Source organism: Zalophus californianus, chromosome 7, assembly GCF_009762305.2.
Source record: "Zalophus californianus isolate mZalCal1 chromosome 7, mZalCal1.pri.v2, whole genome shotgun sequence".
Lineage (NCBI taxonomy): Eukaryota > Metazoa > Chordata > Mammalia > Carnivora > Otariidae > Zalophus > Zalophus californianus.
In genome coordinates, this window is record NC_045601.1 from 124,360,947 (window position 1) to 124,378,544 (window position 17,598).

At 45.1% G+C, this 17,598-nt stretch overlaps 1 long non-coding RNA gene across 1 annotated transcript in view; it reads right to left on the reverse strand.

Moving 5' to 3' along the window:
- Positions 1-324: 324 nt before the first annotated feature.
- LOC113927065 overlaps positions 325-17,598 on the reverse strand; it is a 52,216-nt gene continuing 34,942 nt past the window's right edge. The window contains exon 3 of the long non-coding RNA XR_003521495.1: positions 325-1,335. This is a non-coding gene — a long non-coding RNA (uncharacterized LOC113927065). The remainder of the gene's footprint in view (positions 1,336-17,598) is intronic.

A 17,598-nucleotide genomic window follows, 5' to 3' on the forward strand; every position in this document is an offset into this window, starting at 1 on the left:
TCTATTGTACATAGGTTATACCTCAATAAAACTGATTAAAAATATGTAGGAGGCAACTTGGGACTACAAGCTTCACACCCAGGGGATATGATTTCACTTTTAAGTATTTTAAATATCCTTCAGTCTCTATATTTACTGAAATAATTTGTATGCAGATTTTTAAAAAATATTATTCTATTATTGTCTAATATTCAACATTGCTACTGAAAAATCATATGCAATCTTTTTTTTTTAAAGATTTTATTTATTTATTTGAGAGAGAGAGAATGAGAGAGAGAGAGAGCACATGAGAGGGGGGAGGGTCAGAGGGAGAAGCAGACTCCTTGCTGAGCAGGGAGCCCGATGTGGGACTCGATCCCGGGACTCCAGGTTCATAACCCGAGCCGAAGGCAGTTGCTTAACCAACTGAGCCACCCAGGCGCCCAAATCATATGCAATCTTAATTCCTGCTCCTTTATGAACTTTTTCATCTCTCTGAAAGTTTTTACCCTCTTTTTTCCAATCACTGTGCTAGGTTTTGTGGGCCTTTTCAAACTGGAAAATTGTGTTCTTCAGTTCTAGAAAATTTTCTTAGAGGATTTATTTTAAATATTCTTCCAGTCTACTTTCTGGGTTTTTTTTCCCCCAGAACTCCAGAAGGATGTTGGACTTCTCAACCACAGTCTTTGATTTTCTCATCTTCTCTCTCAGCTGTCCATTCTTTTGTCTTTTTATTATTTTCTAAGAGATTCTCTTTGTCTTTCAAGTCTTACTGGAAATTTTGTTTCAGTTTCCATATTTTTAATTTCAAAGAGCTCTTGTTCTAAAATTGTTCCTTTTTTCCAAGGACATTATTGTAATTTCACTTTTTTCTTCTGATTCGTGCAGGTGTGTCTCCTCCAGAGACAGCACCAGCTTCAGTCTCTTGTATTAGAGGCTGTGCTCAAATATGTGGTGATCCTTAGCTGTTGACCCATATTTAACTGGAAATATGAAATTCCTAAGATTGAGTGTCCACTCTGTAGTCATGGGCAAAACATGCTGACTGCAGTCTTCTGGAAATGATCAAGCAGTAGAAAGCTGACTTTTCTTTTGGGAAAATACCAATGTCTGAAGGTGTTTTCTCTGGGAACTTAGAGTTCCTCCAAGGATTAATTTTCCATCCTTAGGTAAAAGGAACATCTCTGGTTTCCAGTATTCTAGACAGAGGGCAAGGGAAGCAGGCTGGTGGGGGTCTGATCATCACTTTTCAAACATTCACTTAATGTTCCTATTTTAAGCTTGAATCTCATCCTTGGCTTCCACTGTGTCTGTGTCCAAGTCTGAATCCAGATTTTAAAGAAAATGATTCTTCCTCTGAAACAGAATAATAGAAATAAGATTGTCACTTGGTGAGCACGGTGGAGATAGGCATCAGGGAAGTATCGTCAAACTCCAACTACAGATGAATCATTCTATCTGCCCCCCCTCCCCTTTATCTCTGTCTTCTATGGAGCAGAAATTGGCGTCAAGATGGAATAAATTAGATGAAGAGTTGCTGCAATTTGGGAGAAGCTCTCTAAAGCAAGTCTTGAGTTGAATGAAATGTAAAATTTTGTGGGATAAAGGAAAAGCTAAGGATTGATAAAAACTAAGTGGAGCCAAGTAAGAAAAGGCCAAAGCTATATAGCCCAAAGGTGTAGAGCAGAGATCCTTAGAAGGACAACTTGGCTGGAATAAAGTGTGTGAGTCAGAAAAAAGGAAACATCTGAGATAGAGAAAGTGGCTTAATGAGATTTGTATCAAGAGTCTGTCAGTCTCAACTACAGACAGGCTCTTTCCACTAAAGTAGCCCCATGAACTGGAGAAGACATGCATTTACAGGCACTTTATGAGCCTCTGGGATGAAAGGAAGTGCTTTTATGGACATGTGTCTGTGGGAGGAGGTGGCTTTCCCTGGAGCAAATGGATAAAATGGAGAAAGAACTATTGGGGTTCTGCTTCTGCCCTAAACTCTGGTTCATTTGTCCTCAGGAGTAAAATCAGACTTTGCAGAAATTCAATGTGGGTATAAGCTGAAAAAATTTAAGTTGATAATAAAATCCCTCAGTTGCTTGCCCTCATCCCTCTTCCTCCAATCCCCTAGGGCTGAGGAATTACATTTTAAAGAGATCTTCTCCTAATGCTGCTTCCCAAGGAAAGGCAAAACTAAAGTCTTGACTTCAGGAGTTGTTTTTCATGGTGAGGTGCTCTGCACCCCAGGGTTCATTCACCCCTTCCTCCTGAGCTCACTGGAACTGACACAAGCTGGACTCTGGTGCACTCCTTGAAGAAACGCTGAAACCCTCTGAGGAGACCAGCTCAGAGGCCAAATCAACAAGACAGTTGAAGAACACTACCTCTTCAAAAGAAAAACAACATACAGGATTTAAGATTCCACCAGAATATTAACACACAAAGGCAAGAATTTAAAACTAGCCTCATACGCATACTTTTTTAAAAACAGAAAATATTAGCAATGTGGAAGGAAAGAAAATATCAATATATAAATAATAGGTACAAAAATACAATATTTGAAATAAAGATGGTATAAGGAACAAAATAGAAATAGCCAAATAACAAATTAACAATTTGAAAGATCAGATTGATCAATTCTCCCACAAGGAAGAAGAAAGGCCAAAGAAACAGAAAATTTAAGAGAAAAGTGAGGTGATATAAATCAGGTCAGAAGTAAAAATAACTAGTAACATATAAACAACAAAAGTCCTAGAGAGAGAAAATAATAAAATGGAAAGGAGAAATAATTTCAAAAAATAATAGACTAAATTTCCCCAAATTAAAAAAAAAAACCTTCACACCTAGATACGTTATGAAAATTAAGAATTCCAAAAAGATGATTTTAAATGTTTCCAGAGGAAAAAAGCAGATTCAGTCTGAAATCATATTTTCCAACAGCAACAATGGACGCAATAACACAATAGAATTATATTTTTTAAGTATTGAAGGAAAAGAACTTTAAAACCTAAAATTTTGTAACCAACTAAACTGCCATCCAAATATATAGGCCTGGTTTTTAAAAAATTTCTCAGGCACTTGGGGCGCCTGGGTGGCTCAGTTCAGTATCTGCCTTTGGCTCGCGTCATGATCCCAAGGTCCTGCTATCAAACCCTGTGTCAGGCTCCCTGCTCAGCGGGGAGCCTTCTTCTCCCTCTCTCTCTGCCCCTCTCCCACCCCAGCTCGTGCGCAAACTCACGCTCTCTCCCAAATAAATAAATAAAATCTTTAAAAAAATATTCTCAGGCACACAAGCCTCAGTTGTTTCACCAAAAGACTGCATCAAAAATAGTTTTATATAAAATACTTTAAAAAGAAGAAAGACAAATATAGGAGATGATGCAAGAGATATATAAAGCAGAGGGGAAACAACTTGGAAGAGTTGTGTTGTCTAAAAAAAAATACCTAAGATTAAAGAAAAAGATAAAGATATCCATAATAGCCCAGACTTTCAGTATAGATAATGACTATATATGATAGGGGTTGGCAGAGGTTGGGGAGAGACGAAGGATGGAAGTTTTTGTCTTATTTAGAGGGATATTGACATAAGCTTTTTTCAAAAGCAAGAAAATATTTTAAAATATATAGAAAACTTGAGACAAAGAAAATATAAACAGATCCAATTATATCAATAATAAAAATAAATGTATTTGGACAAAACTCACCACTCAAATGACTAAGAAATTGAATATTTTAAATCCGGGTGTATGCCATTTATAAGACACCTCATTAAGAATAAGGACGTGCAAAGGTTGAAAGCAAAAAGATGGAAAATGGCATTTTAGACAAATAAACCAAAAGACATGTAGCATGTTAGTATCATTTCAACTAAACTCTAAGAGCACAAGCATTAGGGGATTGAGAGGGCTGCCATAAAATAATAAAAGTTTTAATTCACCAAGAAAAGAATAACTTTAAGGATAAGTGCCCATAAAATAGCCTCATATATATTTAGTAACATTTTTAGAATTAAGGCGAATTTATCATGACTTTTCAGTTACTGGTAGATCAAGTTGACAAAAAAAAAAAAAATCAGAAAGGATGCAGAAAATACGAACCACTCAATTACAAGTTATGATGAATTCAAATAATCTCTCATTTAAAGTTCTTCCAAATAATAGGGAGTTTACATCTTTCTCAAGCACACACAGAATATATTAGAAATGTAATCATGTACTTGGTCATTAAGAAAGTCTCAATAAATTTCAAACTTAGGTATAAAGTAGACTGGGAACTCTGACCACAGTGAAATTAAATTAGAAGTTAAAAATATAAATTAAAAATGTCCACACATTTAGCAGTATTGCTAAACAATTCATGGATAATAGGGGAAATATCAAAGTGAAAACTTTTTAAGTATATAAAACTGAATGACAATAAAAACACCATATATCAAGACTTCTGGGATGCAACCAATATGTACTTTGAAGGAAAATTATAGCTAAATACTTATATTTGAATGGAAAAAAAATCTCAAAATTAGTGAGCTAAATGTTATTCTTAAGAAGTTTGGGGTGGAGGGAAACACAACAAAATCCAACTCCCATTAGAAAAAAAATCAAAAAATAAAAATAAAAGCAAAAATCAACAAAAAAGCAAAAATTCAATAGAAAGGAGATAAAAGGCTAAGAGTTGGCTCTTTGCTAAAATGAACAATATAGATGAATTTCTCAAGATTTATCGAGATAAGAAGATAAAATTACAATAAGCAATATTAGGAATTAAAAGGGAGAATAACTACACATAAAGTAGACATAATAAATAATAAGACATTTTGATGAAAATGACATGCCAACAATTTCAGGAACTTAGACAAATTCCTACAAAAACATAACTTACTAAAACTGATACAAGGAAAAAGTTTTGAATAGTAGTATAATTATTAAAGAAACTGGCACACTGGCTAAAATTATTCCACACACACGCACACAGTACCTGGCCCAGAGGGATTTACATGTGAGGTCAAACTTTCAAGGAACAAATGACGTCAAGTCGATACAAGTTATTCCAGACCATAGAAAAAGGGAGATTACTTCCCACGCCCTTTTACGAGGGTTGACATTGAAGGAGAATGGGCAGTGGACAAAAGAAAAAGAAATCCCTTCCCTCACGGAACTGATGTTCTAGGATAGTTGCGGGAGGGATGCACCGTAATTAAGTACAATATGTAGCATATTAGATGGAGAGACAAAGAAAGACACACAGATGGAAAAGGGGTGGCACCATTTTACACAAAGGGTCAGGGCAGGCCTCTCCCGTGAGGAAGAGCTGAAGGAGGTAGAGAAAGTGATCATGGCTGACTGGGGAAAGGACAGGGCAGTCTGAGGGCACAGCTGTGACCGTTGACTTTAAGGAACGAATGGAAGAGAGTATGGCTAGGATTAGGTGGCCAACAGGGAGTACAGCAGAAAATGAGGGGCCAGGCCTAGACTTTGACTAGAGAGAGAGGCAGAGGGAGAAAGGGATAGAGAACTTCGGCTATAGCCCTCTTAGGAGAGCGGGCCTCACCTCCACCATCCCAAAGTCAGCCATGACACAAGCCCCCAGGGGCAGCTTGAAGGGACCCAGAAACAATACTTCTCAGATGGGCATGATGCAGGAGAAGCAAGAAGACAATTTGCAGACAGTACCACAGAGACTGTGCACATAGCCAAGACGGGAGTACATTTTGATAATAGCTCTTTTAATATTGCCTAAAAAAAAAAGTAGACTTATAGCCCTCATTGAGGTTGGCAGCATGGGGATGTAGGTCAACTTATAGATGGAAAAAATTGAAGCTCGGGATGCCTGGGTGGCTCAGTCGGTTAAGCATCCTCCTTCGGCTCAGGTCATTATCCCAGGGTCCTGGGATGGAGTCCTGCATCGGGCTCCCTGCTCAGCAGGGAGTCTGCTTGTCCCCCTGCCTGCCACTCCCCCTGCTTGTGCTCTCTCTCTCTCTCTCTGACAAATAAATAAATAAATAAAATCTTTTAAAAAAAAAAAAGGAAAAATTGAAGCTCACAAGAGTGACGTGCCTGGCCCAAGGTCACACAGCTGGGAAGTGACAGCTGGGATGAAGTCCAGACCTTCCGACCTGTGGTCCAGGCCTGTGCCCACTCTGCCATACCTCCTGGCTCAGAGTCTGTGGGATGCACCCCTCAGACCTCACCTTATTTCTACCTGTAAGTCCTTATTCTCTGTTATTCTTTTTTCCTTCTTGCAATTCGTCTTCATATGCCACTTGTCTTAGGGTTGCTTTTATGAACAGCCTGAGTCAACCTCAAAGCTGTAATTTCATTGACAACAAAAACAGCCTTACTCCATGCATCTCTTTCAACTCTCTGAACATAGTTTTGTTCAAAATAATGTCTTCAGCAGTTGGGGAAGAGCAAAGTCCACTACCCTCCCCACCGCCTCTAACACAAAATAAGCCGCAGCCACGGATAACCGTGGTGTTTGAGTCAGTTTGTGAGACTGGGTGTCTCTCATTGCTGTGAGCCCAGCCCAGGCGTCCTGCCGTCCTGTTCCTGCCTCCCGAGAGCTCTGGGGCCTGCCATGTCCTGGGAGGAAGGAGCCCCCACCAAGCCGAACATGCTGTGCCGACTTTATAAATAGCCCTTCAGAAGAACGGGCTCTCAGATTAAGCTCCTGCCAACTCCCTTCTGGTAGCCTTATTTTATTTTTTAATATACAACAGCCACCTTGTACTGACCCCACCCGATGGAAAAAAACAACAATAAACAACAACGCTGTGTGGGACTCACAGCCCTGCATCCCACCCACCTGCCCTCCTGGGCATGCCCCACAGTTATTCAGGTGAGAGCTGGTTGAAAAACCTTGAGACCACTCTGGAAGAACACAGGTCGGTTGCTGAGGCAAGAAATTTCACCAAAGGCCCCTTGCAGGGTGTGGGGGTGAGGGGCACCCCCAGCCCCCCTTGGTTTGTCCTTTCTCTCCTTCTTCCAGCAGCTCAGTCTCCAACAGGTAGAATCTGATCTCCTCCTTAGCCCATACCCAAAAGATGCTCTTAAAAGGGGGAGAAGACATGATTTCTACAGGTAAGAATAATCCACACATTGGACTAATATTCACATTTGTATACCACTATACAGCTTACACATGGAATCTTCCAGCAGCCCTGTGGGACAAGCTGCGTGGTAATAAGTCTTCCTCCCAAACTCTGGCCAGGCGTCTACCAGGTCTTGTGATGGGCAACCCCCCACTTGCTCAAGCAGCCCAACCGGTCTGCAGGCAGCCCTCCTGCCAGAAAGTTCTTTATATAAAGCTGAATCCCATCTCCTCCGACCTCAGCTGGACCCCCACCAGGGGCTTCTGGCTGAGCTCTCACTGAGACTTAGAAGCTTCCCAGTCCTGTCATGGCAGCCTCCAGACATCACAGGAGGACCAGCGGCATCCCTGGGTGCCCCCGGACCAAGCCACCTGGTTTCTGTCAACCACTCCCCTGTGTCTGAGTTCGGAGCTTTGCATCAGTTTCTCTCTCTTCTCTCATTGTCCGTTTGTACAGAGTTCCCCGTCTGATTAGTTAGAACACGAGCTCCCGGGCCAGTGGATGTCTCCTGCCTGGCACTGAGCATGTGCTCGTCCGTGGTTTACCTGCACAGGCCTCCCAATGGCCCCATGAGGTCTGACGGCTGAGGGTGCGGAAGCGCTGAATTGCACCAGGCGATCTGACTGCCGAGCTGGCGTGCCCTGCACTTAGAAGGCTGAGTGCCTGGCACCTAGAAGGCGCTGGGCTTCCATGAAAAGCTGTGGCTGGGGCCAGTAAGTGCCAGAAGTAGTAGCCACAGCAGATAGAATAGATGATCCCACACTCCAAGTTCATAATCGGTTGAGGCCATCAAAAAGGAAAATAAAGGAAGTGCCATTTACGATAGATCAAGGAATGTTTTGGATTCCAACTGGGTCAGACAGGTTGGGGGAGGAGAAGCATTCCAGAAAGAAAAAACAGAACGAACAAAGGCACACAGGGTGTGTCTCGGGAACATCAGCTATTTAGGGAAAAAAAGAAAAAAACGTAGGAAAAGGAAAAACTAGGAGATTGGGCTGGATGGAGGGTCCTTTAACAAATCCCCATGGCAGTCTTGCTGGCCTGGGCTCCCCACCAGCCCATTGCCCTAGACAGCTTTACTTTGGCACCAGCTCACCCTTTTCATTCATTCCTTCTTGCTTCAGCTCAGATTAATGCCAATAAAATCTTAGCCACGAATGGAACAGATACACACAAGCATTTTCACTATTAAAAGAATGTCTTCCTTATATGAACATCCATAATTGAGGGTCAAATACAACCAATAAGCAAACTTGAAGCCAGCCATCCCTGGTTGACTCGTACAAAATAATTCATAGACAGTTCTCCGGCCTTCAGCCACAAGGCTGTAAACAAGCTTCCAGTTTCTGAATGAACCATAACAGACACCAAATAAAACCATTCGTCTTAGAAATCATCTCAGAACCTGCGAGTGCCTTCTAAAGCACTCAGATTCAAATGGTCATGTGCTATCGCACAAAATGCCGACCATAAAACACCATGTTTCTGCTTTATTTTTTTGTACTTTTTCAATGAGGTGCCTGGGCATTTCAGTTTGGCTGAGAGAGTCTTGGGATGCTAGTAATTATGTTGGGTAAACCAATGCCCCAGGAAATGTCGCAAGCCAGCTGTGCTATTATTTGAAAAGTTCCTCTAAGTTACCCTCTCTAGCTTTGTAGGTTGGCAAGTGATAACAGTTATTCAGTCCCACTGCAGACCAACAGGATTAATTGAGTTTCCATCGTGTTTCCAGGATTCCACTCCAGGACATTCCTGAAGAATGCCACTACCTAATATTTTACCCAGTTGATCCTGGAACGCACACTACGATTTCTCAGACCACACATCCTGATTTGGGATGTCAGAACCTAGAGTTACTGTAAGTATGGGGTGAGCAAAGAAAACTATGAGTTCACCCTGCCCTGTGTGAGTTTGCATCTACGGAAGGATGGAGGAATTTCTGTAACTGTTAACAACCATAGCACAAACAGCAGATAAAGAGTGACAGGGTCTGGGGCGAACAAATTACAAAAGGAGAAAATAACTGTAACTCAGAGAAAGGCTCTGTGGAAAAGACAGCATATGCCTGCAGCTTGGAGCAGAAGTAGGATTTCAAGAAGTAGGAGGGAGTTAGGAGAGAGAGTGTTCTTGCTTACGAGGGAAAATGGAACGTGCGTGGTGTATGGGAGGAACAGTAAGTCATGCTCCCCCGTGCCTTGGAGAAGGGTCAGACTCCAAGAAGGCAGGAAAAGTGGGCTGGTCTGATTTTGCAAGATCTCGAATGCCATGACCGCAGAGACTGGTTAAGGTTTTCCTTTCCTCCTGTGACTCAGCTAGCCTGCATTCCCCAGCCTCTCTCAAAATGAAGTCCTGCCATGTGACTCAGTTCTGGCCAACAGGATGTAACAGAAGTGATGTAATGTACTTCGCTTCCAGGCCTGGCCTCAGCCCCACCTCCTGAGGCCGCAGCTGGGCCTCCATCCAGGGGCTTCTGCTCTGTCTGCTGGTTTGAACGTCAGCACCCATGGCAAGCTTGGAGCCACACAGTGGAGATGGCCTCACCCTTGATTGGTTGTGTGATACAGAGCACAATACCACCTCCCACACCAGCCTGCTTCCAAGGGGACTTTTCCTGAGCAAGAAGGAAACTCACATGGTGTGGGGTCCCTGAGATTTCAGGGCCCGTCGCTGAGCTCTGAAGTCAACATTTCTCCACTAAAATTCCAGGTTTGGGGGTTGTATGCTCCTCCTCAGGCCCCCGAGAGCTGGGCTTTTGGATGGTGAGCCCTGTGGCAGTGTGGAAGCTGGTGTTGACCATGGCAGGGGGCCTTGCTCAGAGACCACGGAAGGGCTGATAAGAGACAAGATGTGAGCTCAGGCAGTGACGTGGGAGGAGGGAAACCAGGGGCTGATTCTCATCATCCACTCACTTCTTCCTACTCAACTTTTATGCCCCTGGTTATTGAAACAGATTTCTCAAAGGTCACCACTGACCTCCTCGTCCTTAATCCAGGATTCTTTCTTCACTAGCATCGTCAGCCTGTGGCGTGACACCTTGAACCACTGCCCGCTTTCTCGGCCTCTCTTACCCCTCTGCCTCCCTGGCTCTTCCCATCTCTGAACCCTCTGTCTCTCTCTCCATCAACTCTTCTGCCTCCACCAGACCCTCACAATAAGTCATCCTTAAGCTTCTGGCATGGAGCCTGCACTTCTCGCTTCTAGATACATGGAATCCCTGGGGGGGGGGGGTCTCATTCACCATCTGGCCTCTACCTTCCTGCTCATGACCCCTGGAGCTACCTCACCCACCCTGACTTTTCTGAGCTCCGGATCCAAGTGTTCAGTTTGCTGTGTGAACAGCCCTGCACAGATGTCCTGCAGGCACCTCAGGTGCAACCTGTCTAAAACAGAATTCATTCTCTTGTCACTGCCTTTCACTACGCTCCATCCTCCGAGTGATTCTGCGCCTTCTCCATCTCTGGTTGTGGGAAACCAGCGGTGAGTGGTTCAGCGGCAGGCGTGACATGAAGAGCTCGACTATCTTGCCAAAATCAAGATGCGACATCCAAGTTTTAAGAGCTCCACCTTGAATCCCCACCCTTTTGGAAAACTGACCTAATTCTTATTCCAATTTCCTGGCCTATCATCCCATTGTCTTGATTCCCATAAAAGCACCCCTCTCCAACTCACATGGCAAGGTGTCTACTCCACTCACATTTCAAGGCAGATGGGCCTTTCTTGTCATCTCCTCACTTACCCTGGGTTTCAATTCCTTCCTAGTCAAGTTGCTTCTCACTTTTCCAATCTGAAGAAGTTTCCTTTTCAGAGAGCAGAAGCCAAAGATCATTTGAACAATTTTGCTCATTCTCAGTCATCAAAGGGCATCATGGCATTTCCACCGGGTTGTAAGCCTATCCCTTCCTTGATCTTCCTGCTCAAAACATAGCTTTCAACCCTTTTCATTCCCTTCATATTTTCACATATTTTAAGTTCAATCCATGCTCTACCTGAATTAGTCATGACTCTTTTGGTCACAAGTGGCAGAAATCCAAGCTAAGGAGGGATTTAGGGGTTCGTGGGACCAAGCCATAGGCAGAAGGCAGGCAGGAGTAGAGAGGGCTTGTGGATGGTCACTGGGCCACGTCAGGGCCACGTCAGGGCCTCAGAGCCCACTGGGTTCACCCTCTCCGCTCTGGTCAGTTTCTCTGGTGTGCAGACTTCTTCCAGCCAAACCCAGTTCTTTGTGGGGTGGATTCTTGTCAACAGCAGCTCTGACTCATCCTTGACAGCTCTTTAACCAGAAAGTAAGGGCCTTTCTCTGGGCTCTGGTGTGAAAAAGCCCAGGGAAAATTCTGGTTAGCTCAGCTTGACTCAACCTGATTATACTTCCTAGAACAGTCACTGTGAACAAATTGGTGAAGTAATTTACCCATCCTGGGTCACATACCCATTTCTGGCATCAAGGAAATAGAATCTCTGCCCAGGGTGCTGGGCAGAAAAAATTAATAGATGTCTGCTCTATTAGCTTCCCTGTGAACATATTTCCTTCAATGTGTGTGCCTTTCCTGACCTGTCCTCCATCTCTAGTATGGCAAACCGTTGCCAGTTACCAAGTGGTCTGTTATGAACGCAGACCAGAGAAATCAATCTTCTCCTTGCGCTGTGAAGAGGAGAATATTACAGACTTCCAGTCCAGGAACTCTGCAGGGGACAATGATCTCCAGTGATCACTTCTGGCCATAATTGTCTTCATTCCTGTGATCCTAACTCAAGGCATGCTGCCCTTTGGCCCACCACCTCACCTCCTTTTCTGCACTGCTCCCCACTGACCCTTGCTCTAACTACCAACTTCCCAGCTGCCAAAGTCAAGCCCAAAGTTCCCCTTTTCTCCTAAATTCTCAGTGATGACACCTTACTTAGGAATATCCTCCCCCAAAGTCTATTCTGCAGAAGACTAAAACCTTATGTAGTTAATAACAGCTAGATGCTTGGGAAGAAAGCAGACTGACAAGTAATTCACCCCCAAGCGTGAATGGCAATTGCCCTCCAACGGCATCATTAACCCTACTGGATTTCTAATGGGTCGAAGATCGCGATGGCCTGCATTGCATCCCACCAAATATCTGTAGTTTGAAGTCCTAACCCCTTCAGACCATGCCTCAGAACTCGACCATATGTGGAGACAGAGTCTTGAAAGAGGTAATTAAGTTAAAATGAAGTCATGAAGGTGTGGCCCTAATCCAACATGACTGGTGTCCCTGTAAGAAGAGGGATCAGGACACAGACACACACGGGGAGCAGACCGTGTGAGGACCCAGGGAGAAGCGGAGGAGAAAGACCAGAGAGGCTCTGCTGACATCTTGACCTTGGACTTCCAGCCTCCAGAACTATGAGAGCTAAATATCTGTTGTTTCAGCCTCCCTGCCCTCCCAGTCTGTGCTACTTTATGGCCGCCCTTGCAGACTAATGCCTCTCTCTTCCCACAGGCCTAGAAAAATGGCAAGCTGCCTTCTCTCTTCAGAAAGGCTGCAATTTCCCCTTCCGGCAAATCATTCCTGAAGTGGATCAGGGAACCCCACTCATACTTTCAAACACACACGGAAAAACAGGATGTACATACCAGAAATATTTCGCCTCCTTCACTCTCTCAGCGGAATCTTTATAACGCAGAATTGAGATGATCCTTTCCCAAAATGATGAATAAAGTTGTAAAAAAAAATACACAATCCAGGACTTGAGGACTTGGTTTATAAAGTACGACGTGGCATGCGGGTGCTTTGTGATGGCCTGGGACCGGACGGGCGCCCCAGAACCAGAGTGTGTGCACCCTGGGTGGACATTTGGCTATAAACCACGTGGAGAGCACAAGTCGAGGTTGGCTCTGACCAGAATATCAAGTAGGCTGCATTTAGCTGCCAGACCAAAGGTACTCATCTCTGTCTGTAGGGAAATAGACGTTTCCAACTTAAAGTTTGTAGCACTCATAATCATTTTGGTGAGATTTTCCCCAGACGGTCCCTGGGAACCATCAGCACAGATGTTTCCTGCATGTTGAAGGCACGGATATGGAATCTTTGAACTCGTCCAGTGACGAGGCAGCCTGAGACGGCCAGAGGAGAGCAAAGTCGGCCACCGCCAGCCAGGCAAGGACAGGGCTGGGCAGCCAGACTCTTCGTGGACAGAGCCAGCTGTCCCTTTAACACAAGGGCTGCTTCTTTTTTCTTTTTAAAGAAAACACTAATAAACGATGGACAGGACACAAGGGTCTGGCCAAAGCAAAACCCTGTCAGAACAATCAAGACCCTCACCTGACAGGCCCCGGGGACAAGCTTGGGAAGTCGGGTGGTGAGGCTGGATGCTGAGAGGGGCCTTCCAGAGCCCTCCCACGTTGCAGCGGGGGACAGGTCCTGGGATACAGAGTGACTTGGGTTATCTCACACGGTTAAGAAGAGAAAGACTTAGTCAAATCCAGACTTGAGCATATTTTCGCTAATTCACACTTTCAGTTCTCTGCTTACTCTTGTCTTCTGGAATCCCCCTGAGCACTTTTTGCCCAAACATGTGTCCCGTGGGTGCCTTCTGACTGCCTCTGCCTGCACCCCAGCAACCTCAGGGGCCTGCCTTCCCACACACACCTCCTGCCGGAATCTTCCTTCCTTCCCTAACCTCACTTATACTGAGTCACTCTCTCTCAGGTTTGCTCCCTCTCGGTCACGCTCTGTCCCTGGACACTGTCACAACTTCCTAGCTCCCTGTGTTTTGGGTCACATTGGCTCTCCCTTGTGCACGGATGCCTTCCAGAACCATCTCTCTGCTACAGTACCTCCGCAGCTAGCATGTTACCCTTTACAACTGAGGCAATGGAGTACAGTATCATGAGGCAGGACTTTGGGATCAGAAGATCGGGTTCAGGTCCTGGCTCCGTCAATCGCTGGCTGTAGGATCTTGGGCAAACCTCTTTACATTGTGAAATCTCCAATATTACGTAAAAGACACCATAATTATCCTTACTGTTAATGTATAGCCGACTTGGAATCAAACCCTTGGATTCCTGTTCTGACCCTGTCTCTTATTAGCTGCATAACTTCGGTCAGGTTCCTGAACCACCTTGGCCAGTTTTCTTTCTGTACAATGGGGATGGCAATGATAAAACCTACCTGACGATCATTCCGTACAATGGACTTAAAACAGAGTCTGGCATATAGGAAATACCTTAGAAATGTTTGGTATCACCATTTGCAAGCTATAAAGTACAATACAGAAGTTACTTATATAATTTTAAATGACCAATTGCCCTCCAACATTGCCATATCATACGGGGAAGGTCTCTTTTGGTTGCAGAGAAACCTAACTCCAAGCATCTGCAATAAAAGAAGGACATCTGGGGACTCATGCCATGGCAAAGTCCAGAGGTAGCTATGGTGTTGGACTTTGTAAAAATCTTGCCTAGAATGGGAGGAGGTAGAGAAGGCTGCAGGGAGAGGCAGGTCCAGCTCTGTGTTAAAGTTATCAGACAGAGACTTGATTCCTGCCTAAGTTTATATGCCTAAGTTTATAGTCAAAGGGCTCAATTCAGAACAAGAATATGAGATAGTACAAGTAAATGGATATGGCCCATGCTGTTCTGATCGTAGCCAATGAGGTTTATCCGAGGCACGATTATTGCTAATTGAAAACTGATCACATGCAGAGGACATGCACCATCTGGCACCCCGTGCTTTTTTAACCTACGTGCTTTCTGTGTCCAGTCCTATCGGGAGGGCTGTCAGAGGCCCACCCCCCACACACGCACTTTGCAGGGAGACACACACTGATGCACAGAAATCCTCCCACCGCGTGTAGGGAATCACGAGGCCCTCAAGATGGGAAGAGCGGCCTGGGAGAAAAAGGGGGGGGAAAGAGCAGGAGAGAGCATCAAGGGTGGCAGTGAGAGTCCACGGGCTGCTCAGGCGTCTGGCCACCGTGTCCGCTGGAGACACCAAAAAGAGGCGATGCTAAACTCCCATCCCTCCAGATCCCTTGGCAAGTCCATTTATTTCCAGCATAACTGAGATGTTTATTTCAATTTCTGGAAAATTACATCCTCTCTACCTTAATCCACCCACCCTTCACCAGCCCACCCTAATGTGCGCTGTGGTTATAGGATGTGAAGCCAAGAACTGCCCTGGGGTCCAGATGACACACTTCATTTGCTGGGGAATGAATTCATCCACGTGCTTCATGTAACAAATGTAAGGCTCTTTCCAAGCGATGGCATTGCATGCTCTGAAATTATTTTTGCCTGTGCAAGATCATATGGGCCCAGAGCTAGGCATTTTACCACGGAGTGACTGGGGACAGCTGGTCCTGACTTCAGGGTCAGAAGAAGAGATAGTGTGATGCAGGGGAAAGCGCGGGACCTTTCAGATCAGTCGCCCCTCTTCCACTGACTGGAGGATGACCTTGAACAAGGCTCTAGGCCACCTGAGCCTCAGTTTCTTTATCTGTGAAATGGGGATAAGTGTGTCTGCTGTGTCTACAGAGATGACACCCAAAAAACAAATCATGAAGACTAGGTTTATGAAAGGTGTTTTCTGTTAAAGAGCCTGAGCAGGTGATTCTGGCTCTCCCACTTGACCCACTCCCCTGCCCACCTCCCCTGTGACTTCTCAGCCTGGAAGGCCACTTCTCTTCCTTTAGAAACAATAATGAAAATAGTAATATCCAACACTAGTAAGTGTGAGGTGGTTTTACATGTAATCACCCATTAAATTCCTGCCAGAGTTCTAAGGTATCTATTATCATTCCCATTTTACAGCCCAGAGAGTCCAAGTAACTTGCCCAATGTCACACAGCTAGGATGGGGTGAGCCTTTATGAGAACCCACGACACGGGAAAGGTGCCCCACAGCATCCTTGAGGAGCTTCTGGGCTTTCTGCCTGAAGCAGGGCAGGTTCATTTCCCTGATGAGAGGACCAGGAGTACGTTGCGCGCAAGCCGCACTACCCGTCCTGGGGAGCCATGCAGGTAATGGCACCGAGGCCACGGTGAACCCCACTCCACAGCGCCTGCTTCTGTATTTTCTCTCACAATGAGAACAGAGTTTGAGATGCTTCGGCCACATGCTGAGTCAGCTGGGAGGGGGGCGGGGGGGGGTGGAACCATGGGCTCAGGGTCAGAAAAGCACACAGATAAGGATCAGCTGAGCACTCTGGCTTCGCTGCCACCTTCTCCCAAAATGTATTTCTAAGTAAATGATGAATGGCAAATCTTAAGGACGAGGACCTGGTTTAAGGGCAGTAGATTTACTAAAACACCACCATGGGAGGAAGCAAAGGTTTCTGAAGGTGGAAAAAACGAGAGGAGTGGAAAAGAGCAGAGATTCTGTGACTGATGGAAAGAGTATCTGACCGATGGAACCGTGGGCGGGGGAGGGGATCAAGAGCGTCCCATCCGAGGAGAATTCCACCTTCAATCTCCTGTTCTCTTGCCTTTTCTGACTCCAAAAGGTAGTTCTCTCTTTTACAGAGTATTTCCTCACACCCCAGTCTCTTCCTGCAAAGTGATTTTATAACTTCAACTTGTGCCAAAGGATATAAAACACCCTCCCAGCCTCCCCTTCTTGCTCGGCAATGTGCTCCGGTGGAGAAGCTGCTGTATTAAATGTGCCGGTGCGGAGGGCATGGTATAAATCCTAGGAGCGCTGTAGCCTAAGCAATCGTGCTTTTCCATTACTAAAACAAAGTTAAGAGATGAGAAAGTAGTATCCAGGGTATAGGACCTCTACATCTTCGGCAGTGAATTCAAACCTCAGTGCCCAGACTGCATTTTAATAGTATCAAATTAGCATAAAGGACTTTCCCCCCCTGTCTGTGGTAAATAATTGACCCAATTCTCCCAGGCACATTTTTTAAAACGCAGAACCCATTTGTGTTCATTCAAGGCGACACAAAACAGTCTATTTTATCTCGTAATTCACTGCCCTCCTGTAAACTCAACATCGATACAATGTACCCTTTGCAGTGGGAGTTCCCAGATCCGCCAAGTTCTCCCTTAACCTCTGCAGTGCAGAAATGTCCAGCAGAAACCTCGCCAAGAGCTACTCAGGGGTCAGCAGGTGTAGACCAGATGCAGGCTCAGCCTTCCACCACCGGCTCATTCACGCATTTTGATAAGGAAAATGCAGGGCAGGTTTTCCAGTTTGTCTTACCTTGAGATTTGCAAGGTGGGAAACTCCCAAGAAAGGAGAAAGAAAGCAGAGCTGAGGAAGAGAAACCACGAAAAGCAGTTGTGACTCAGCTGTGTTTTGCTTTTGTATAGCATTGCACCATCTCCCAGGGGCTTTCCTGCGTTTTGTCACAGCAGCCTTCTGAGGTCAGAAGGACGAGTATATAGACCCCTATGTCACTGATGACCCAGCCAGGTGAAGCGCCCTCCCACTCAGCCACGCTGGTGCCCATGGGTTCCCACCCCGGCTTCAGTGCCTGTCCCCTATGGTGCACTGCAGGGCCAGGGTGGGTAATGCCAGGAAAAGGACTGAGTCTGGCCCTTGCCACCTACCCTGGTAGAAGTGAGAAACT